Source organism: Lissotriton vulgaris, chromosome 2_1, assembly GCF_964263255.1.
Source record: "Lissotriton vulgaris chromosome 2_1, aLisVul1.2, whole genome shotgun sequence".
Lineage (NCBI taxonomy): Eukaryota > Metazoa > Chordata > Amphibia > Caudata > Salamandridae > Lissotriton > Lissotriton vulgaris.
In genome coordinates this window covers 1,176,583,574-1,176,609,313 of record NC_141687.1, presented here as the reverse complement: position 1 = coordinate 1,176,609,313, position 25,740 = coordinate 1,176,583,574, and positions in this window count along the sequence as shown.

The following is a 25,740-nucleotide window of genomic DNA, read 5'->3' as shown; positions in this document are numbered from 1 at the left end:
AGATTTCTCGAAGAACTCATTTATTATGTATGAACATCTATTCTTTAGGGGTTCATCCATCCATGATGTTCATATGCCCAACTTTACATCAAAGCTGGCATTCCTAAACACCTTCAAGGTATAAATATACCTTCACTTGCAATGGCAAAGCACGGTGTGATTCCGGTGCAGTTCGACTACCTACTTGCCCGGCGCAGCTCACTGCAGCAAGTGCCGAAGGAAGCCGACTCTCCAGCTGACGCACTGACAAGAAGCTGTCCTCCTCTGCCGAGAATCCAGCTCCAGTGTTTCTGATTCCCCTTGCGGGGTGTTGAGAAATCGAGTCCCGAGACAGAGATACCAACCTCTTTCATTCTAAAGGTATGGAGCTGATTAGAATCTAGAGAAACTTTTAGCAGTTCTTGGCAAAACTAAAACTTATGCTAAGCAGCACATACCTCTTCCCTGGTACTAGACCTAGGTTAGGTACATTGGGGTAGGTGTATTTTAGAAGCACCAGTTGAGTATTTTAGCCTGTGTTATTTATGTATGTATTTTTATATATGTCATAGCAACAGACAATGCTAGTACAGTATTGTTTCATATTATTGTTTGCGCTGTACGCATTATACTTTGCATTATGTCTAACAATTGTAGCAGTTTATGTCTCTTGCATGAGAAAGAAGACTGTTCAATAAACCCCTTTTTATTGAAAACACCCATCTCACTATTTCTCCGCAACTCTATAGAAACGAAGCATGCACAATTGACTGAGTAAAATAGTTATCTATTGTTTCCATGACTCTGAAGATATTTGTTCCTGTCCTAGGGAAACAAAGTTGTCATGTTTATGCAGTTGACAGAAACTAATCCCTTCTTGTGTATTCAAGAACGTTTCTAGTGACCTCTGAGCTAGCTGGAACTCACAATTAAGTTGAGTATATTCGATAGAGAAATAATGACCTCAGTCCTATGTCACATCTATAGGATATAGTATTCCAATGCGCAGAGCCTATTGGGAATATAGGAACTACACCTCACAGGAGAAAGGAGTTTTTTCCAGAAACGTGCCAAATTTCCTGTTTGAATCATCCTGGGTAGTGACTAGCTGTATTGGCTGTACATTTGTTAATGAATTTGAAGTATAAGTATGATTAGGGAGAAATTGAGTTTGTGAATGTAAATTGAAGTAAGAGATTGTGGTGATGGATTTCTGTTTCTGCATTGAGTTGTTTGGGTATGCAGTGATGATTGTGGGCTCAATTGGCGGATTGATTACCTTTGTGTTGTTGTATATTCATATTTGTGATCACATTTAAAGTTTACATTGTTATTGCTTGAATTGAGTTAGTTATTGTATTTGTTGTAAATCCAAGATCTCGAGATATTGATTATTTCTCTGTCATTGTGGTGTGTAGAACGAGGCGCCACTTACAAATTGATAGGGTTTCTGAAATAACAAATTATTTTTCTAGGTTGTATTTTAAAGTTTGGCTCGTATAACTTCCTTTTCAGTGCGCAAGAGCAAGCACATTTTCCAAGGTAGACGATTGCTGGATGAGAGAGTACTTGGTTTGAAAAGCAGTTTAGGTTTAAAGCATTTTATTAAGACAAAAACATAGGGGGAGGGAACAGGAGGTTAGGGTTACATACATTCAAGTGGAAGAAGTTAAGCATGATACTGTGAGTGCGATGGTGGACTAGTCCACTGTGGAAAAGGAAATAACAGCAAATGAGAAAGGCTAAATATAAGCAACACCATCAATCTGAGCATAATCAACACCATCAGTCTGAGCAGAAAAAGAAAAACAATAACAAAAAGAAAACCAACCCACCATCTCCTAGAACCCCCCCCGAACACCCCAATTCACCCCAACTCCCCCCCACCCCCCGTCCAATGTTCCGCTAATAACACTACCTGCCCTCCCACTACGCCCCCCCATGTGCCCAGCCCTGTTGCCCCCCTAGTCAGCTGAAATCACCGGTGGTGTCAATCTTAGAAGCCTGAGGTACCGCGGACAGGTGAGTTCCCTAAATTCCGTAGTTAAAAGCCCGTGAAAGGGTTGCCATAGCTCATCAAATTGGTCCACATCCCCCGCTACCATGAGTGATAATTTTTCCATACCCAGCACATGCCAGAGCCTGTGCAACCAGCCTGTGATGGAAGGGACCGTGGTGGTGCGCCAGTGGATCAGGATGTTCTGAACCGCTGAGCCCAGCGCTATCGCGATTTGCCTGCCCCTGCGGGACTTCAGCGGGTACATCAGACCATTAGGATGGCCCAGCAATACATACGCCGGTAAGCGCGGTAATTCGATTTCAAAATGCACATCAATCTCATCAAGAACCTCCTTCCAATAAGCTGACAACAAGGGACAATCCCAAAGAATATGTGAAAGGGTCCCCACCTAACCACAACCTCTCCAGCACTCCCTCTCGATATGCCTGTTCATCTCGTGCAGTCTCTCCGGGGTGTAGTACCAGTATGTGGACACCTTGGTGAATGTTTCGGTGAGGCCAGTGTGATATGCCGAGTGTCTCGCACGGTGTGCAATTTGGTCCCATTCCTTATGGCTAAGTGTCCTACCCAATTCCCTGTTCCATCGTTCCCTGCCTGGGTTATAGTAGTGAAACGGAGGGGGCTGCAAGAATTTATATAGATCGGTGATCAGTTTAGCATCGGAGGCGCGGGTCACCAACCACCGCTCATATGGTGTTATCTGACAATCAGCAGTGTCCCGCACCTGGGGTTGAAGCGCCCAGTGCCGGACCTGCATATATCGCAGTCTATCTGACTCCGACAGTTGGAACTCCTGTTGAAGTTGCTGAAAGGGGACCACCCCCTCCGACCCATAAATCTGAAAGAGCGCTCGGCAGCCCGCCGCCTTCCAGTGGGAAAACGCGCCTGGCTCCATCCCAGGGGAGAAATCAGGGTTATCCGCTATCGGCGTAAAAGGCGAAGGGAACGTGGTGAGTTCCCGAACCTCACAAACTGCGTCCCACACTCTCAGGGGAACCCGCGTGACAAAGGAAGCATAGAGGTTGGGGGGGCGGTGAACCCGGCGCAAGAATGGAACCTCCTGGAGGGTACGCCCCGCCACCACCTGGTCTTGAAAGAGCCAGTGCTTATCAGATTCCCACCTGCTCCACTCCACAAGGTAGCGCAACTGCGCCGCCTGAAAATATTTACGGAGGTCCGGGATACCTAGGCCCCCTGCCTCCGGGGCGAGCGTGGAGAGAACCCTCTTCATCCGCGGCTTGCGGCCTTGCCAGACAAAGCGTGCGATGTCAGCTTGCGTCTGCCTGATCCAACCCACTGGAGGCTGGAGCGGCAAGGCTCGGAAAAGGTATAGAATCTGGGGCAGAACCGTCATCTTGACCGCAGCAATCCTGCCGAGCCAGGACAACAGGCTTTTGCTCCAGCGGCCAAGCTCCTCCTTGGTTTTCCCTGCTAAGAGAGGCGTAATTGGCCGTTACCATCTCTGGCAACGTCGGCGCCATTAGAATCCCCAGGTATGGCACCAGGGATGATGACCACTGCATGGGAAAGAGCCGCTGGAGGTCCCGTCTAGTATCCGCGGCCAGAGACACATCTAGAGCCACCGACTTGCCCATGTTCATTTTAAAACCGGCCACTCGCGAAAAAGCATTCAGCTCATGAATACAGGCGGGAAGGGACCTCCTGGGATCGTCCAGGGTCAACAGGACATCATCCGCATAAAGACTGACCGTGTGGACATACTGCCCCATCTTGATCCCGATCGCATCCGGGTTTTGGCGGATCCTCTGGGCAAACGGCTCCATGTAAAGAGCAAAGAGGAGTGGGGAAAGAGGGCACCCCTGCCTAGTGCCCCGTTCGATTGCAAAGCTACGGGAGCTGCACCCATTGACTCTCACCGTCGCCGAAGGGTACTTGTAGCAATTGAAGACCATCGAGCAGAATTTGTCACCGATGCCCAGTTTCTTGAGCACCTGCTCGAGGTAAGGCCAGTGAACCCTGTCGAAAGCTTTCTCAGCATCCACCGCCAGCAGCATCCGCTCGCCCGGGATCTGCAAAGCCTTCTCCAGAATGTGCGCCACTCGTTTAGTATTGTCGACAGTTTGTCTACCAGGCACAAAGCCAGCTTGGTCGGCCTCAACCAGACCCGGGAGGTGCAGGGCCAGCCTGGACGCCAGAATCCCCGTGTACAATTTGAGGTCGACATTCAGGAGAGAGATGGGCCTATATGAGCCGCATAAGGCCCGGTCCTTCCCAGGCTTCGGGATCACTGAGACCGTTGCTCTCAGGAGGTCTGGTGGGATGGCTCCTGATTCGGAGAAGGAGTTAAACAGCCGGGCGAGGATAGGGGCCACAACCGGGCAGAAGGTTTTATAAAACAGGGACGTGTAACCGTCCGGGCCCGGAGCTTTCCCGTGCTTAAGTCTGGCTATCGCGGAAATCACCTCCTCTACGTGGATGTCACGCTCAAGATATTCCGCCTGAGCGGGGTCCAGCGCCGGAAGGGTCACGGACTCCAGATATTCCGTGGCATCCCGCGACGAAGGGGGCTCCCCGGCGTACAGCGCCTCATAGAAACTACAAAAAGTTTCCGCAACCACCGCATCACCAGAAACCGCCACCCCGTCAGCACCCAAGAGTTCCTTCACCACGTTACGCTGGTGCGCGACACGAAGCCTATTTGCCAAGAGTTTGCCACACCTATCCCCCCCTGTGTAGAATGCATGTTTCAGACGCAAGGCTGCGTATTCCGCCCTGTCCATGTCCAGCGCCGACAGGAGCTTCCTGGCAGCCTTCAACTGCCTCCACACCCTCGGAGCTCCCGTACGGCGGTGGACCTGCTCCAGTTACTGTACCTGGGAAGTCAGCTCCTCCCTCTTGTGCTGCCGCTCTCTATTTTCTGCCGAGTAGATGGAGATGAACTCCCCCCTGAGAACCACCTTCAGCGCCGCCCACTGTGTCGCCAGTGAAGTGTCTGAGTTATCGTTGTGTGCCTGGTATTCCCGGATCGCCTCCTCAATATGCTTTACAACCGTTTTTTTGTGCAGAAGGGTGTCCCTAAGGCGCCACACCCCCCGAGAGGGGGAGGTCGTCGGCCACGCAAACGTGCCCACGACCGGCGCATGATCAGACAGTGTCAGGACCCCAATGTCCGATGCCGTAGCAGCGGCACGCATCGGTCCACTAACCAAAAAGTAGTCCAACCGTGCGTAGGTCCGGTGCGCATGCGAGTAATAGGAATAGTCCCTATCTGTAGGGTGGAGGGTGCGCCAAAGATCATGCAAATCCATGTCAGTGATTCGGGCCTTCCCGGCCTGGGAAAGTTCCCCAGTCTGCGGGAATCGCTGCGCTGATCTATCTAATGCAGAATCAAAGACTATATTTAAGTCACCCCCTAGTAGGACATGACGATCAGGGGAAGCAGTCACGTCCACCAGCACCGAATCTAGAAAGCGTTCTTGATGGTCATTTGGGCTATATAAGGAACCAATGGTAAACGACGTGTCCCCCAGGCGGAGGCGGTATGCCAAAAGCCTCCCCTTCTATTCGGCAAATTTGTACAACACCTCCCCCCTGAAGGAACTCGATAGCAAAATAGCCACCCCTGCGGTCTTGGACGCAGCAGAGGAGAAAAACTGAGTTGGAAACTTGGCAGAGCGCATTCTGTGACAATCACGGGACAATAAGTGGGTTTCTTGCAGGAGGCATATATCAGCTTGTGTCCCCTCCAGCAGAGATAAAATCGCCCTGCGCTTCACAGGGTTATTCAGACCCTTAACATTAAGGGTCACCACCTTCAGGGACGACATACCTCCCAGGGTCCGGAAACGCTATGCCGCGGGCAGGCAATAGGCGGGGGAGGGGCGCAGGGCAGCAGCACAGGACAAGCAAAATAGGACCAAGCGTTAACATATGAAATACCGGACGGTTCCCTCCCAACCCCTGAACAACTCCCCACCCCACCCCAAACTAACCAGTGGCAACTAGCCAAATTCCTACTCATACACAAACAGCCCATTGTCCCAGTCAAGTCCCAAAACGGACAAGTCTGCAGAAAGTACCAAAAGTGGACGTCCGGCCACTCGCTCTCCCCGCCCTCCCCCGGCCCTCCCTCCGACCCCCAAACCTGGCACCGAAGAAGCTATGTCCATCTCCCCCCGGAGTGAGTCTACGCCGTCAAGGCCACACCGTTCGTGGCGGCCGAGTCTCTGGCCGCTTCTCTCAGAGCGCTGGCCATGTCCGCTCCAATGGTGGGCGAGTCAGGTCGCCCAGCATTCGCCGCCGATCTCCTCCTCGCTGACCGCCGTCGTCCTCCTCTATCCGAGCGCCTCCAGGTCGGTGTTGCTCCATCCTCCTCTGTGGCCGTGAGACCCAAGACACCGCAGACATCCTGCAAGGAGCGCAGCTGGTGCAGTACCCCGTTCCAACGGAATATCAAACGGAAGGGATGCCCCCAGGAGTACGGTGTCTCGTGCTCTCGCAGGAAATCGGTTGCAATCTTGAAGGACCTACGCTTCTGCAGTGTGATGGCAGACAGGTCCTGATACAGCACCACAGGTCGTTCTCGGAATGTCAATGGCTGTTTTCTGCGGGCCTCGGACATGATGCGCTCCTTCACCGGGAAGTCAGGGAGGTAGGCCAAGATGTCCGGTGGAGGTGCCGCCGACTGTCGCTGTCGGCCGACTCTGTGGGCCCTGTCGATACGGATCGGGAAGTCCGCGGGCTCTCCCAGAATATCCCGGAACAGGTCCTGCAGGTAGCCCATCAGGTCTGTCCCCTCATCTGCGGACGGCACACCCCGTACTCGTATGTTATTCCTCCTCGACCTGTTCTCCAGGTCCTCGTTATGGGCTTGGAGTTCAACATGTTGCTCCCTGAGACGGAGAACGTCCTGTTGCAGATGGACAATCTCGTTGTCCCGACGTTGGGCCGCCGCCTCCACCGTCTCCATCCTTTCGCCGAGGCCCTCCACCTCCCTGCGGACCTCACGTACTTCACTGGCCACCTCCTGCTTCAGCGTCTGGAAGTCAGCCTTAAGCGAGCTGAACAGTTCCTCCATGAAGGACCTTGTGACGGGGGGCTCAGCAGCCCGGGAAGAGCTCGGAGACGGTTGCGCCCTGTCTCGCTGTTGCTGGGCCCTGCTAAGCATGTCCGGCAGGGTGCGGTCCCCTTTCCTCGATCCTCGGTTTCCGGGCATTCGTGCCCCGTAAGCTGCCGCACTCAACTGAGTCAGGAACACTGGCTCCGGCCACCAGCAGTAGGCCCGGCCCTCGATGAGTCTCTAACGTTCGGCAGAGCACCTCCAGGGGGAACGCCCGCTAAGGTAGGGACACCAGGGGCCCTGCGCCACAGATGACAAAATGGCGGGCCAGTCCAGACGCAGAGGGCCGTTCGGTGCCCAGCCAAAGTTCCAACATAGGCCCCCGCAGGGGGAACCCAGGCTGCCGCGTCCCGCAGGAAAGAAGAGCTGTGCAAGGGTAGAGGTGCAGGAGACGACCCTAGGCGACACTGGAGGAGGGCTGCGTCACCGTCGCCGTGAAGACAAGATGGCGGTTGGGCGGGGCCGGGCAGATCGTCCAGGCCCGGCGATGCCACCAGGGCCACCCTAAGAGTCAGGTATACAGAGGAAAGTTCTATCCAGGGCCGTCCAGCCAGAGAGGAGAAACAGTAGACCTGGGTCCAATCCTAAGCACTGTCGCCAACTGGCGACGTGGCCGGGGCCCGCACAACGTGAGAGGCCACCACCGCAAGTCCAAGCACCACCACGATCACACGGCAGGGTCCACGCTCAGCGAAGTCACACGGCAGTTGTCCCTCTGACGATCCCCGTCGAGTACCCGGACGAGCTCCACTCCAGATCGCTAGACATCAGCACCAGGCCCCAGCCGAGGCTCCCGGACAGCGCCCCGCTCCGCTCCGCCTTCAAGGCGCTCCACCGTCCGGCTATCGGTCTCTTAGCGTGCTTCCGCCGGAGCCATCGGGGCCGAAGTAGCATCAATGTGTGCCCCAGGGTCTCCGCCGCCCGTCCCTCAGCCGCTGAGCTCCAGCGGGGGGAGAGAAGCTGACGAAAAAGGGCTCGGGCCTAGTCGGGTCGGAGGAGCTGCGGGAAGAAGCGTCCGCTCACCCCGCCATCTTGGCCACGCCCCTTGAAAAGCAGTTTAAATAGAATTGTGGTTTCTGTTTTTGATTTATGCACTACTTTGAAAATGTCTATTAGCTGCATTTAACTTTTCTTTCCTTTCTAAACAGGCAAAGGGTTATTTAGATATTTTATTCAGGAGAGTTTTGTATTTTTTCCTGTTTTGTGAATAAGTCATGCCGTAGTTGGTTAGATAGCCAGGAACCCACTTTAGGATTGGTGCTATATCACTACACAGCAGTGCTTTGATTGGGTGGTTGCTGACAAAGCCACACTGTGCTAGGTCGACCTTTGACATAGCAGCACAGCTATTGGTTGTTGTTTGCCTAAACTGTTTGTTGTGTTTTTACAGCAGTTTTTGAGTGTGTGGTGTGTTTATTTTGAGAATAAACAATGGGAACTTTGCGACAAAGCCAAAAATTAAAACATGCCTAGAGAGGGTCTGAAAATGCCAGCCCATGAAATGATGAGAAAAGTTGGGTCCTACACATGTACCTGAATTTCAGAATGGAATAAATACACTGCACATGAGGAGAATTTACGATGTCACTCATGATATGGTCAGTGACATCACTGATAAAATCCGTGATAGCCTCTCAAATGACATCACTGATGACATCATCCAGTGACTGAATGTTTTTTTAAAGTTTAAGAATTTTATACATACATATATATATATATGCTTGCTCCAAATTTGCACCAAATCCGTGCACTCGCAAGCGGGTGCTCTCCAGTGGGTAGTGCCCCCGCATCAATGCCTGCTTCAAACTTTGTGATTCCCAACACAAAGAACCAAGCACTCGTTGATTCAAGCAAGCCGGGCTGACGACGGCTGAAATGCCAGAAACCGGTCCCTGGTAGCCTGTTTCCTTCCCAGTATAAGAATTGGCTTGGTAGTTTGGTTTGCCCTGTTCCCATCATGCACTGGGACAGGAACAGACTAATTTGCATGTAGCCGGGTTCTGAGCTGGGATGGTGCAGTGAGCTAAAAAATGGGGATGGATCAAGCCCTGATCTCTTGACTGGGTAAAAGTATTCTGCATCATTCAGAAACTCTGTCCATCACCACCTCCTTTTCCAAAATCGATTTTGTCCACACTATGTGTGGGAGGGTATACTCAGACGTGAGTCCCTTGCTCATTGCACCATCAGGATTCAAGCAAGCCGGGCTGACGACGGCTGAAATGCCAGAAACCGGTCCCTGGTAGCTTGTTTCCTTCCCAGTATAAGAATTGGCTTGGTAGTTTGGTTTGCCCTGTTCCCATCATACACTTGGACAGGAACAGACTACTTTGCATGTAGCCGGGTTCTGAGCTGGGATGGTGCAGTGAGCTAAAAAACGGGAATGGATCAAGCCCTGATCTCTTGACTGGGTAAGAGTATTCTGCATCATTCAGAAACTCTGTCCATCACCACCCCCTTTTCCAAAATCGATTTTGTCCACACTATGTGTGGGAGGGTATACTCAGACGTGAGTCCCTTGCTCATTGCACCATCAGGATTCAAGCAAGCCGGGCTGACGACGGCTGAAATGCCAGAAACCGGTCTCTGGTAGCTAGTTTCCTTCCCAGTATAAGAATTGGCTTGGTAGTTTGGTTTGCCCTGTTCCCATCATGCACTGGGACAGGAACAGACTAATTTGCATGTAGCCGGGTTCTGAGCTGGGAGGGTGCAGTGAGCTAAAAAACGGGGATGGATCAAGCCCTGATCTCTTGACTGGGTAAGAGTATTCTGCATCATTCAGAAACTCTGTCCATCACCACCCCCTTTTCCAAAATCGATTTTGTCCACACTATGTGTGGGAGGGTATACTCAGATGTGAGTCCCTTGCTCATTGCACCATCAGGATTCAAGCAAGCCGGGCTGACGACGGCTGAAATGCCAGAAACCGGTCCCTGGTAGCTTGTTTCCTTCCCAGTATAAGAATTGGCTTGGTAGTTTGGTTTGCCCTGTTCCCATCATGCACTGGGACAGGAACAGACTAATTTGCATGTAGCCGGGTTCTGAGCTGGGATGGTGCAGTGAGCTAAAAAACGGGGATGGATCAAGCCCTGATCTCTTGACTGGGTAAGAGTATTCTGCATCATTCAGAAACTCTGTCCATCACCACCCCCTTTTCCAAAATCGATTTTGTCCACACTATGTTTGGGAGGGTATACTCAGACGTGAGTCCCTTGCTCATTGCACCATCAGGATTCAAGCAAGCCGGGCTGACGACGGCTGAAATGCCAGAAACCGGTCCCTGGTAGCTTGTTTCCTTCCCAGTATAAGAATTGGCTTGGTAGTTTGGTTTGCCCTGTTCCCATCATGCACTGGGACAGGAACAGACTAATTTGCATGTAGCCGGGTTCTGAGCTGGGATGGTGCAGTGAGCTAAAAAACGGGGATGGATCAAGCCCTGATCTCTTGACTGGGTAAGAGTATTCTGCATCATTCAGAAACTCTGTCCATCACCACCCCCTTTTCCAAAATCGATTTTGTCCACACTATGTGTGGGAGGGTATACTCAGACGTGAGTCCCTTGCTCATTGCACCATCAGGATTCAAGCAAGCCGGGCTGACGACGGCTGAAATGCCAGAAACCGGTCCCTGGTAGCTTGTTTCCTTCCCAGTATAAGAATTAGCTTGGTAGTTTGGTTTGCCCTGTTCCCATCATGCACTGGGACAGGAACAGACTAATTTGCATGTAGCCGGGTTCTGAGCTGGGATGGTGCAGTGAGCTAAAAAACGGGGATGGATCAAGCCCTGATCTCTTGACTGGGTAAGAGTATTCTGCATCATTCAGAAACTCTGTCCATCACCACCCCCTTTTCCAAAATCGATCACTGATGACATCATCCAGTGACTGAATGTTTTTTTAAAGTTTAAAAATGTTATACATACATACATATATATGCTTGCTCCGAATTTGCACCAAATCCGTGCACTCGCAAGCGGGTGCTCTCCAGCGGGTAGTGCCCCCGCATCAATGCCTGATTCAAACTTCGTGATTCCCAACACAAAGAACCAAGTACTCGTGGTGGCGAGTCCCAAGATTTTATTTAGGGCTCACGGTGTCCGGACTGTTAGTGAATGAGTGGATGTGTATATAGATGGTGAAATTGCTGAATAGGTTGTTGTAACTGGTATTGGTATCTCCATTTTTTTGAAAATTTTAGTTTCTATTTTTGAATGTTTGTATCAAAGGTCATATTACGCTGAGAGGAGGTCGGCCACTCTTTCACAAGGATGATGTCATTTGAGATGTCATCAGTGATGTCATGAGTGATATCACTGACCATGTCATGAGTGATGTAATATGTGACGTCATCAGCAGTGCACTGCGGGCGCGCGAGTTATAGTTAGCTGAACTAAGTATAGGGGGAATTTCAAAGATTTTGCATGAGTGAAATGTCCAGCTATCTATAACATGTGTGAAACCTATGTTTTTTTCAATTAATTTGCAAAGTTTTTTAAATGCTAATTCCTAACTATAACGTGTGTGAAACCTATGTTTTTTTCAGTGAATATATATATATATATATATTCACTGAAAAAAACCATAGGTTTTAGGCCTTATATAGTTAGAAATTAGCATTTAAAAAACCTTGAAAATTCACTGAAAAAACCATAGGTTTCAGGCCTTATATAGTTAGGAATTAACATATAAAAAACCATTGAAATTGCTCCTATATAGTTAGTTGGACTAACTATATTTGGCGCACACGCAATCCACTGCTGATGATGTCACATATTACATCATTCATGACATGGTCAGTGACATCACTGATGACATCACTGATGACATCTCAAATTACATCACTGATGACATCACTTATGACATCATCCAGTGACTGTGTTTTTTTGTAAAGTTTAAATATGTTTTACATATTGAAGAATGAGTGGATGTATAAGTGTCTGGATGAAGGATTTAGTAGGTGCGTGAATGACTGTATGAGTAAGTGATTAAATGTGTCTTACTGAATGCATAGGTTAGTGACTAAACTGTGAATGTGTGCATCAGTATGTCTGTTGTTGTGTAAGCTGCTGCATGTGTTGATCAGTAGCTATATGAGTGGCTATATGGGTTATTGATTGGTTGCCCAAATATTTGTATGGGAGACTCAGTGTGTGTGTGTGGCTGGCTGGGAGGTGTGTGACTCTGTGCAGATCAATGTGTACTTGTATCAGGGATTGTATAAGAGAGTAAGTATGTGTTAGTATATGTTTGAATAAGTAAGGTGTTGTGTGTATAACTATATAGATGAGGAAATGGAAGTGTGATTGATTCTTTCATGACTGACTAGGTGTGTGAGTAACTCCATGGATGAGTGGCAGTGTGTGTGTGTCTGCATAGGTGTATGAGTGCATATAATAGTGTTGCATTGATGAGTGACTGTATGTATGAGTGATTGTATGGGTGAATGAGTGGATGTGTGAGTAGACCTAGGAATCAGTGAGTGCCTATGTAGTAACTGGTATTGGTGTGTCAATAGTTTCAAGAATGGTAGTCTGTATTGAACACTGGGTGTATCAAAGGTTATATTAGAGTGTGAGGAGGTGCATCGTATTATCACATGAATGATGTAATCAGTGATGTCAAATGAGATGTCATCAGTGATGTCATCAGTGATGTAATTTGAGATGTCATCAGTAATGTCACTGACCATGTCATGAATGATGTAATATGTGACATCATCAGCAGTGCATTGCGGGTGCGCCAAATATAGTTAGTCCAACTAACTATATAGGAGCAATTTCAATGGTTTTTTATATGTTAATTCCTAACTATATAAGACCTGAAACCTATGGTTTTTTCAGTGAATTTCAAAGGTTTTTTAAATGCTAATTCCTAACTATATAAGGCCTGAAACCTATGTTCAGTGAATATATATATATATATATATATATATATATATATCAAAACCAATCCTCTTCTCCAAAAACAGAAGGGGCCGACACATGCTCGGTAAGGTGAAGAGACTTTAATTTGCCAGATTCCATCAGCGCACAACAAGAATATTTACAGCAGCGAAACGCTGGGCAGACGCGTTTCAGGCATTCGCCTTTCTTCAGTGCCGGTTTCACTTCCGCGCTGAACTCAAACCTGGGGGCCTGATTAAATGCTCAATAGTCCACTCCCATCGGAGTTAGTTGTAACGCCCACTCCCCATGGTTGCAGAAGGCGCAGGTCCCTGATCCTGTCCCCTCCGGGTTTTGCAGAAGCCGCTGCAGGAACCTATATACAGTGATTAGGCTCCCGAACACCATGTGGTGCCCCACTTTACTAGTCACGGACACAAAACTCGAAGGACAGTTTCATTGGGAGGCATAGATGGTAAGTCTCTTCAGCACACACCTTTTCCCAATCCATGTGGGTACCTCTCTCCCCAACAGTAATTTCGATCACAGTGGATGTTATTTCCTGCCAGGGATATATATATATATATATATATATATATATATATATATATATATATATATATATATATATATATATATATATATATATATATATATATATATATATATATATATACATATATATATATACATATATACATATACATATATATATATATATATCTTCCAAAGATTTATAAGGATTCCCCACATTTCTCTCCAGCAAGACAATAACATTTTACTAGTCCATGGTGCATTGAGAACAGAAAGGCATTTGTTCTGGAGAACAAAAAGGAATTTGTTCTGGAGAACAGAAAGGAATTTGTTCTGGAGAACAGAAAGGAATTTGTTCTTTCTTATACAGAACCATTCTCAATCAAAATTATTCATTCATTCTCCACTATAGTTTACTAAGGCAGGGGTTGTAACCCTTAAAAACAAGAAGACCATTGAGACAGATGGCAGAACAAACAGGTGAAGACAGCCCCCCGCTTAAAAAAAAAATCATGTCCAAAAAACAGAATCATTTTGTGTCTCCAGTGGGCAAAGTGCAAAAAAAGGATTCATCATAAAACACCGAACACTGTCTGTCACCGTGCCGAATTGTTTTTCAGAAGAAAATAAATGTGTAGGTTGTTAAATATAATTTATATTTTCTTTATTTCGCGGCTAATAAAAACGAAATTAAATGTCCACCAGCGAAATAGGAAAGCAGAGATCGATGGTCCGCCCTTACTGCCCAATCACCCCTATTTAAATGACTGTATTTTCTGGGTAATTGAACTGCTTGTTGTAAATTGAGGATTTTATAGAAACGACATGAGAACTACATTTACTGACATTCATCGCATCTTTGACATTGATTATCTGATCAACGCATGTCATGCTGACCTCCAATTCTTCATTACACACTGTTTATGAGCTGTTACAGAACAACTTGCTTGTTCCCTGGTGATTGATTGCCTTATTAACACGTGTTCTTGTAAGTGTGACCGAACTGATTACGATGCATATGTTTAGAATAATGTTTCATTTAGCTGACTGCGAATAATGCAGGGCGACAGCTGCTGTGGAGAGGACAAAAACCTGAACTACAGGGCGCGCCTGTAACCAAAAAGCCCACGCCGTTTAAGGTGGAATCAATCCGTGAACGAGAACGAGGGGAGAGGGCTCAGAGAGGCAGCGCTTTTCTTTCTGATTCCGAAGCCATATTAGCACGGCTGCCCTTTAAATAAGTCAATGCAACTTACGAGAAAATAGACTTTTAGATGTAACTGGGCAAGTTATTTATTTTTTGACAGCTCCGATCTTTCTAGTGCACGCAGTGCATCCTCAAACACTCGGGCAGACAACGAACATACAAAAACACATGCACTACTACATGGCATAGGCAACTGCTGAGCGCACACACAGGTACAAATGAAAAGGTGAATACACAACACACACGCGCACTCTGGCAAACGATCCTAATGGATGGGACGGGTATGCTCCCTCCCCCAAGCCCTAACACGTAGTACTGGAACCCGCCAAAGCATGTCATCTTCGTTCAACAGCATGTTGTCTGAAAAGGGTGCTGGTCCCACCGACCTACTGGCATCAATACACAATTATCCATCCAAGCATATGTAATTACCCACACAGACAGCATAACATAAACCCACAATCTGCGCGCCTTCACTCACCACCACAGCTATATGAACACTTCACCACACCAAACCTTTCTTTTCAACCACACGCACAAACCCACTCACCCCCTCCATGGTATTCACTCCACCACTCCCATCAACGCTCTTCAACACAACCCATCCACACACACACAGGCTAAAAACCACTTCTGCCTCATGGCACATACAACATTCTGCACATTAAAAACCCACGCATAACACCCTCCGCACAATGAGCATTCTAACACCTGTGAACTCTCCCTCCACTTAAAGAAAGCACACTAACACACACTCACCCGAACACCTCCACTCACAAACACTGACATACAATTAACATCTTCAAACGACCCACCTAGCCCCAATTGAGACACCAACACAGACGACAGCAGCACTTACAGCAAAAGATGAATACCCCTCTGAACGTACACACGCCAACCGTACCTCCTCCCAGGACTGCCAACACTTTTAACGACCAGCAATCCCAACATCCGCCTGCTCATAAACATCAAAACATACACACCACTCTCCACCTGCTCAAACCCAGTTGTATATCAGCCCATTCACAAAACACAAATCAACCCGACACACAGGCCTTAAAAAACAAGCATTTACAATGCAATAGGTCTCCCAGCTTTAAAGTTTGAGCTATTGGCATTGTATATTACAATGTGTTACATTAATTTGTTATCAAACTCTGAATTGTTGTATAAAGATGGTAAATGCTGCAAGAAAAAGTAGCACTGAAATTGATAGCTTTCGCAATCGCTATTGTAATGAAGCTGAACAGGCAGGGACAAAAGCATAGTCATAACAGTCGATTTAAAAAATAAATGAAAAAAACACTCACTGAAAGTCTGCTTTCGATTCTGCGACTGTCCGCAAACCCAAAACAACGGCCTCCTCCTCCCCCTAGGGCACCTCACCAGCATTTGCAGTGCAATAGATCTCGGAGCATTAAAGTTTGAGTTATTGACATTCCGCCTGGGAACATCACGCGAGCCCGAGGAGGTGTAGGCCGTGCCACGAGGCAACCTGCGGCCTGGTGTGCCCATCGGGTGAAGTCGGAGCTGCTCGCTGAGGTTGGTGTTTCTCCCCCCCACCCCCCCGTGGGGCACAGAGACCTACCCGCAAGCCCTGAAAGAAATGCCCAGGGTGCCGATTGCAAATTCGGCCCGAACTGGTAGATGGAGCACGAAGCTAGCTGAGGCCTACTCTGCAAAGGAGGTGAGAAGTGGCGGCCGCTAGGCGTGTGGAGAGAGACATAAAGCGAGGCAAGCTACCGCGAGTGGGTTGGGCACTCACTACTCTGCACTCACTACTCTGCACACTCACTACTCTGCACACTCACTACTCTGCACACTCACTACTCTGCACTCACTACTCTGCACTCACTACTCTGCACTCACTACTCTGCACTCACTACTCACTACTCTGCACTCACTACTCTGCACACTCACTACTCACTACTCTGCACTCACTACTCTGCACTCACTACTCTGCACTCACTACTCTGCACTCACTACTCTGCACTCACTACTCTGCACTCACTACTCTGCACTCACTACTCTGCACTCACTACTCTGCACTCACTACTCTGCACTCACTACTCACTACTCTGCATTACCACTCTGCACTCACTACTCTGCACTCACTACTCTGCACTCACTACTCTGCACTCACTACTCTGCACTCACTACTCTGCACTCACTACTCTGCATTACCACTCTGCACTCACTACTCTGCATTACCACTCTGCATTACCACTCTGCACTCACTACTCTGCACTCACTACTCTGCACTCACTACTCTGCACTCACTACTCTGCACTCACTACTCTGCACTCACTACTCTGCACTCACTACTCACTACTCTGCACTCACTACTCTGCACACTCACTACTCACTACTCTGCACTCACTACTCTGCACTCACTACTCTGCACTCACTACTCTGCACTCACTACTCTGCACTCACTACTCTGCACTCACTACTCTGCACTCACTACTCTGCACTCACTACTCTGCACTCACTACTCACTACTCTGCATTACCACTCTGCACTCACTACTCTGCACTCACTACTCTGCACTCACTACTCTGCACTCACTACTCTGCACTCACTACTCTGCACTCACTACTCTGCACTCACTACTCTGCACTCACTACTCTGCATTACCACTCTGCACTCACTACTCTGCATTACCACTCTGCATTACCACTCTGCACTCACTACTCTGCACTCACTACTCTGCACTCACTACTCTGCACTCACTACTCTGCACTCACTACTCTGCACTCACTACTCTGCACTCACTACTCTGCATTACCACTCTGCATTACCACTCTGCATTACCACTCTGCATTACCACTCTGCACTCACTCTGCACTCACTACTCTGCACTCACTACTCTGCACTCACTACTCTGCACTCACTACTCTGCACTCACTACTCACTACTCTGCATTACCACTCTGCACTCACTACTCTGCATTACCACTCTGCATTACCACTCTGCATTACCACTCTGCATTACCACTCTGCATTACCACTCTGCACTCACTACTCTGCACTCACTACTCTGCACTCTGCACTCACTGCTCTGCACTCACTACTCTGCACTCACTACTCTGCACTCACTACTCTGCACTCAGCACTCACTACTCAGCACTCACTACTCAGCACTCACTACTCTGCACTCACTACTCTGCACTCACTACTCTGCACTCACTACTCTGCACTCACTACTCTGCACTCTGCACTCACTACTCTGCACTCACTACTCTGCACTCACTACACTGCACTCACTACACTGCACTCACTACACTGCACTCTGCACTCACTACTCTGCACTCACTACTTTGCACTCACTACTCTGCACTCACTACTCTGCACTCACTACACTGCACTCACTACACTGCACTCAGCACTCTGCACTCACTACTCTGCACTCACTACTCTGCACTCACTACTCTGCACTCACTACTCTGCACTCTGCACTCACTACTCTGCACTCACTACTCTGCACTCACTACTCTGCACTCACTACACTGCACTTACTACACTGCACTCAGCACTCTGCACTCACTACTCTGCACTCACTACTCTGCACTCACTACTCTGCACTCACTACTCTGCACTGGACGTGTAGCCTCTGGTTGCTTAGTGCTTGAAGTGCAGGCTACTTCAGCTAATATTAATTATTTCACCATCATGTAGAGTGACTACTCTTCATTACCAGAAATAAACTGTTTTTCTTTCTGTGGCCTCTTTGATTATCCCAAAAATCATCTTGTAATAACCGTGTCCAAATGCCATGATGGCATTAACTTTTGTAATTAGAAAATAGCGGTGGAATTACTAAAAGGGGCTTCCGTTATATTTTCCCAGCATCAGCAAAATGGCCAAACCATTTCCGGACCCACGTTCGGTTTTTCCAATTGCTTTTCTATGAAGAGGAGAAATTATTTGGTTTCAGGCTTTGGCTACTGCCATAGACTTTACAATGTTACAATGCTAGCTAGTATGCCCCCGGAATGCCGCCGCGGCCGCCCCGGAAGTCAGGCACGTTCGCCTGTGACGGGGGCGGAGCCACGTTCAGAGCGGAAGAGAAGGCAGGCGGAGTCGTTGCGTCTCGCGGCCCGGGGCTCCTGTGAGCGGTGTGGAGCCCCGGGGCCGCGCCAGCAGGAGGTTGGGCGCCGCGTGCTGAGCAGAGTCCCCGACATTGGCCAGGTAAGTTCAAAAAAAGGCTGGGGGGGGCTTGGTGCACTTGTGTGTGTGTGTGTGCGTGTATGCTCGTGTGTGTGCGTGTATGCTCGTGTGTGTATGTATGCGTGCGACGGTGACGGCGGGGGAGGGAGGGAGGGAGGGGGGGGGCCTCGGTGCACGTGTGTGTGTGTGTGCGCGCGTGTGTGTATGTGTCAGGGGGGGTGTCTCTGTATGTATGTATGTGCGTGCGTGCATGGGCGCTTGTGTGTGTGTATGCGCATGCATGTGTTGTGCTTGCGCTTCCCAGGAGACAGCGCCAGGCCACAGCGCGCGTTCCAGCTACAAATCGCCTGGAAGGATGCGCGTGACCTGGCCTGTCTCCTGGGACTGCGAGTCGCTGACAAAAGATCTCCTGGCGGACACAGCGCTGACGCGCTGTTAAACGCCAGGAGACCTAAAAAAGTACTGCCCGACCATATCCATATACAAGTCCCTGTTCACAAAAACCTACGCTTAACCTCCGCACTGCACCAGCCCACCCGGTAACCCGTGCATGTCAATATGACAACACGCACACCCCAACTACATACCTACACACTCACGTATCATCTACTCCAGACACCACGCGCACACATACACACCTGTTGTTGTCCATATACTCATGGATTTCAATGCAGACATGAAACACAAATGACGCACTCCGCGCGCAGACTCAGCGAGCCCCCTCAATGCCCCACTTACGAAACGTCCACCTACACACCCTTAAACAGGCATCACTAACAGCCACGGTAGTGTCACATTGTTTATTTTGAAGCCTTTGATATGCGTAGATACAGTGCTCATTTATAACAGTATGTTTTATGACTTTGACACTTAATTTCCTTAAGAGGACGTAGGCCCAGAATCAGAGGATGTTGAGCGTCCCTGCCGAGACTCGAACACAGGTCCCCAGCTTCGATTGTTTTGTGGCCTCTATTTATATTGTCAATGGCTACGTATGGGTCAGCTAATGACTCCTCTTTTGAAGATTGCTAAAATGTTACGACTTCACCCACTTGTAGCACCACCAATGAATGCATGAGATATCACCCTTACCTATGCCCAGGGTAATTAATCCATGTAAAAACAAGGCCTTTCTAGTACTTTGTTCTACAGTATCAGGACGATAAGGTGCCTCTCTAGTCTGACGCTTTGCTATACGCTCTGTCAGTGTGTTACCTCACAGATAATGGCTATCTGGGCCTTCCGCAGACAGCAGCGCAGCCCTGTCAGCTTTGGAGAGCATATGTGCAGTAAGTGCCACCATTGTTAGTCAAGGCAGGGAGTGACATTGGCAAACACTGTCTGCCTCCGCAAACACACAGCAACACCGGATAAGCAGGTTATTACTGCAGACCCAGCCTTTCCATCCGAGGCTGCTGCAATCGACTTGGAAACGAGCGCCAGTTCATTAGGAGGGAAATCATTATTCAGACGCGTCGGCCAGCCTGCGCCCTCGATGGATGAAAGCAAATGGAGTGGCTGTCAGCTCACCTTCGCCTTGTTTGCTTGCTGGGTTTTCTGAAACTGCCCGTCCTGAAATGCAACGTTTGCAGCTTAACGATTCCACTTCCCGTGGCTGCCTGCCTTGGAGTCTCCTCAATGGCACGTTTACCTCGGTTAGGGACAGCATTCACACACAAAAGGTACATACCACGGGGGCCCGCTGCGGTACGGGCGGCGTCTCCTCTTTTCCCGGGGCTCCCTCAGCACACGGGAGCCCCGCACCAGCCGGCAGCATCACCCGGTCTCCCCCTCGGCACGGGAGACCGGGCGGGCACATCGAAGGCTTCCCCCAGGCAGGGGGAAGTGGAAACCACGTCCTCCCGGCCACGCCCACAACCAGGCGGCGGCCATCTTGAGACGGCTCGGGCCACGGCGGTGATCTCGGTGGTAAAACAAGGGGTGGGCACCCTCGAGATTAAAATAAAGACATTAAAATAAAAGACAGAAGCCCCCCAAGCCACCACCCTCTCAAATTTTTTTCTCCGAAAAATCGCGGGGTGCATGCACATTGCGCGCTTACAGACATATAATTTTCTTCTCTTTTAATTTTCTCAGGAACCACTGGAGGGATTTACACTATTTAACCAAAAGTGTGATCTGCGTACCAGTCTCTACCATTTTGACAGGTTTGGTGTAATTCCGTTCAGCGGTTCAAGCTGTAGCCGTGTCTAAAGGTCCTATGGAAATTAACATGGGGAAAACACGTTTTGGGACCCCCCTTTTTTCTGAGCCCCCACTTGACTAATCCCCCCAAAACTTTCAGGGAAGGAGAGGAGCGGAGCGGGCCATCTTCTTTGAGAAATGTGGTAAGATTCATCAACCAGCGCCAAAGTTAATCCCAATAGAATGTTGTGGATTTCCTATGGAAACTAGGTCCTAACAATATATACCTACTGGCTATATATATATATGTGTGTGCGTGTGTATGTATATATATATATATATATATATATATATATATATATATATACACACACACACACACCAAGGTGTATTGAAGAATGAGTGGGTGTATGAGTATCTGGATGGCTGATTTGGTGGGTGCGTGACTGACTGTATAAGTGAGCGATTGAACGTGTCTTAGTGAATGCATGGGTGAATGACTGATCTGTGTGAATGTCTGTATCAGTCTGTCAGTTGGTGCGTAAGTGGTTGCATGGGTTGGTGTGTAGCTACATGAGTGTCTATATGAGGTTAATGATTGATTGTCTGAGTACCTGTATGGGTGACAGAGTGTCTGTGTTGGTGGGTGGGGGTGTGTGTGACTCCCTGCATGGATGTGTGAGGTGGTGATTAACTGGCTGTATGAGCTCATGACTGCATGTGCGAGGGGCTGTATGGATGAGTGAGTGTGCGTATGGCTGTGTTCGTGAATGAGTGGATATCTCAGTGGTATATGTGTGAGTAACTACATATGTGAAAGGCAGTATATGTGAGTTTTGGAGTATATACTTGACTACATGTGAGAGTGAGTGATTGTGAGAGTGGCTGTATGGATGAGTATGCGCTTGTTTCAGCGATTGTATAAGAGAGTAAGAATGTGTTAGTATCTGTATGAACAAGTGAGGTGGTGTGTCTATAACTGTATAGGTGAGTAAATGGCAGTGTGATTGAGTCTTTGGTGACTGACTAGGTGTGTGAGAAATTCTATGGGTAAGTGGTGGTGTGTGAGTGTATGGGTGTATGAGTACATATATCATATTGCAGAAATTTGCAAGAGAGGTGCAGAAAGAAGCAAGAGCAGTGCAGAACGAACCAACAGAGGTGCAGAAAGAGGCAAGAGGGGTGCAGAAAAAGGCAAGAGAAGTACAGAAAGAAGCAAAAGAGGTGAGGAAAGAGGCAGGATGGATACAGACAGAGGCAAGAAAGGTACAGAAAGAAGTAAGTGGGGTGCAGAAAGACGCAAGAGAGGTGAAAACATTTGCAAGACAGGTGCATAAAGAAGCATGAGCAGTGCAGAAAGAACCAACAGAGGTACAGAAAGAGGCAAGAGGGGTACAGAAAGAGGCAAGAGGGGTACAGAAAGATGCAAGAGAGATGCACAGAGAAGCAAGAGAGTTGCAGAAACAGGCAAATGAGGTGTAGAAATAAGCAAGAGCATTGCAGGTGGAACCAACAGAGGTACAGTAGGAGGCAAGAGAGGTACAGAAAGAGGCAACAGGGGTACAGAAAGAGGCAAGAGGGGTGCAGAAATTTTCAAAAGAGGTCCGGAAAGAAGCAAGAATAGTGGAGAAAGAACCAACACAGGTGCAGAAACAGGCAAGAGGGGTGCAGAAAGTGGCAAAAGAAATAGTGAAAGAAGCAACATAGGTGCAGAAGGAGGCAAGCAAACTGCAGAAAGAGGCAAGAGAGTTGTACAAATAGGCAAGAGAGGTACAGAAAAAAGGAACAGGGGTGAAGAAAGTAGCAAGAGAGATGCAGAAAGAGGAAAGGAGGGTGCTGAAAGAGGCAAGCGGGGTGCAGAATGAAGCAAGAGAGGTGTACAAAGAGGCAAGATAAGTGCCAAAAGAAGCAATAGAGTTGCAGAAGGAGATAAGAGAAATACAGAAAGAGACAAGATAATTGCACAAACAGGCAACAGAGGTGTAGAAAGCAGCAAAAGCAGTGAAGAAAAAACCAACAGAGGTGCAGAAAGAGGCAAGTGGGGTGTAGTAGTTTGCAAGAGAGGTGCAGAAAGAAGCAAGAGCAGTTAAAAATGAAACAGAGGTGCAGAAGGAGGCAAAAGAGGTACAGAAAGAGATAGGAGAAGTGCAGAAAGAAGCAAAATAGGTGCAGAAAGAGGCAAGAGGGGTACAGAAGGAGGCAAGAGAGGTACAGAAAGAGGCAAGAGAGGTGCAGAAAGAGGGGACAGCAGTGCAGAAACAAGCAACAGATGTGCAGAAAGAGGGAAGAGGGATGCAGAGAGAAGCAAGAGAGGTGAAGTGCAGAAATAAGTAATAAAGATGCAGAAAGGGGGAAGAGGGGTGGGAAAGAGGAAGGAGAAGTACAGAAAGAAGCAAAATATGTGCGGAAAGAGGCAGGAGAAGTGCAGAAAGAGGCAAGAGGGTTGCAGAAACAGACCAAAGAGGTGCAGAAAGAAGGAAGAGGCATGCAGAAAGAAGCAAGAGAGGTGCCAAAAGAAGAAAGAGAAGTGCAGAAAGAAGCAACAGAGGTGCAGGAAGAGGAAAGAGACAAGAGAAGTACAGAAAGAAGCAACAGATGCAGAAATGAGGAAGTGGGTAGAGAACAAGGCAAGGTGGGGGTGCAGAAAGAAGCAAGAGAGGTACAAAAAGAAACACAGAAGTACAGAAAGAAGGAACAGTGGTGCAGAAAGAGGCAGGAGAGGTATAGAAAGAAGGAAGATGGCCACAGAAAGAGGCACAAGGGGTACAGGAATAGGCAAGAGGTGTGCAGAAGTAGGCCAGAGAGGTACAGAAAGAAGCTACAGAGCTACAGAAAGATGAAAGAGGGGTACAGATAGAGGCATGAGGGGTACAGAAAGCAGCAAGAGAGGTTCAGAAAGAAACCAAAGAAGTACAGAAAGAAGAAACCGAGTTGCAGAAAGAGGTACAAGAGGTGTGTCTTCACAATGATTCCCAGAAATTGGAAGCAGAGTTTCTGGATTTAGGACACTACATCATCTATTAGAAATATTCTCTGTTGCAAGTATTGTTTGCTCATAACAAGTCAATCTAATATTCATTACATGTTGAGCTCTTGTCCTTGTTAAAAGGATCTCAACTGAATGAGGGTCGTAGATAATTAAAATTCCTTCACTTTGTTCAATTGCCAAACAAACAGCTGCAACCCATTTCAATCTACCTGGAAGTCTTACAGCTACTTGATCCGATATAGCAGAAAGATATGCCACTGAGCACATTAGTTCTCAATGCTTCCGAGTGAAAATTGAAAGTGCACATCCATCTTTCCTATGGCAGAATAGAAAAACATTATATTGTAATCATGCATCCTGAGTGCGGGCTCGTGACACAAACTCTCTTTTAATTTCTTAAATGCATCAAGACCCTTATCATCAAATGGTACCGGGTCCTGTTCATCATTGCACGTCAACCATACTAAAGGTTGAAATCAAGGAAAAGTTTGGAATCTACTGATGACAATACCGAACATCCAAGCTTTCCTCTGGGTGGTTTGCTCACTCAATTTCAGAATTGCAAAAATACATTCTTTATAGACTTTTCTCACAGCATTTTCAATATGGTGTCAGAGATAAATGACTTCATTATAATATTGCATTTTAAACAAAGACGCTTTATGCTTATTTTCAGCTAAATAGCTTAGCAAAGCAATTGTATCCAGTTTGCAGTCCTCTTTCATTTTGGATGTGATTAGTACATCATATATATATTGCACTAGGGCAGAGATGCATGGTGATTTTAAACTTGAAACTTTTTTTAGTGTTTGTGAGAAAATTGAAGCACTTTCAGTATATCCCTTTGGAATTCTACTCCACACGAAACATTATTAAAAAATTGAGACGCATAAAGAATTGCAATTCTTCATGAAGGGGTATTGAAGAGCATGCTTGGCATAAGCTGATAATTCTATACTATTCTGCTTCTGATGGAATTTAAAAACCCCTCTACCATATTCACCAAAAGACCATACAAGATTTTTCTCTGTTTACAACAAAACCCAAATTCTCTAGTACCCTGACTGTCATCCCTGTGTAATCCAACACACGTAACCTGCTTTGATCCATGATCAATATATTCAGCTAGGTAAATAATCAATATCAGTCTTGTTTCCCTCAAGAAAGATGCCACTGTTCATAAAATTTTCGTAACGCACCATGGAGCCGATGAAAGACCAAAGAGTAGACACACAAATTTCCATAACTTTCCGCCCCATTTTTACATGAGATACTTTTGATGGTGTTTCCAAACCGGAATAGATAGATATGCGTCCTTTAAATCCTGTTGACTCAACTTATCTCATTTCTGTAAAATGTCCTTTAAAATATGCATGCCTTCCATCTTGAAAATGTTGGTACACTACCTAATTGTTGAGACATCTCATATGTATAACCGTTCTCATGCCTTTGTCCTTCTCTACTAAGAAACTATTTCTTATAAATCCTCCTCTTTCCTGAAAGCATTCCACTATTACTCCCTTCCCTTTAAAATCTTGAACTTCTTTGTCCACTAATTTGGCCTGTGCTAACTGAACTGTACCCCGCTGGCACCCAATTTTGTATCGGGTCTCCAATTAAATTGATGGGGTAACCCTGTACAGATTGCAAAATTCTTGGGTCCCTTAGTACCAAAAACCATTTGTGATAAAATTGGGCAAGTCTGACGCCCAACTTTACAGGGATAGAAATAAGGCC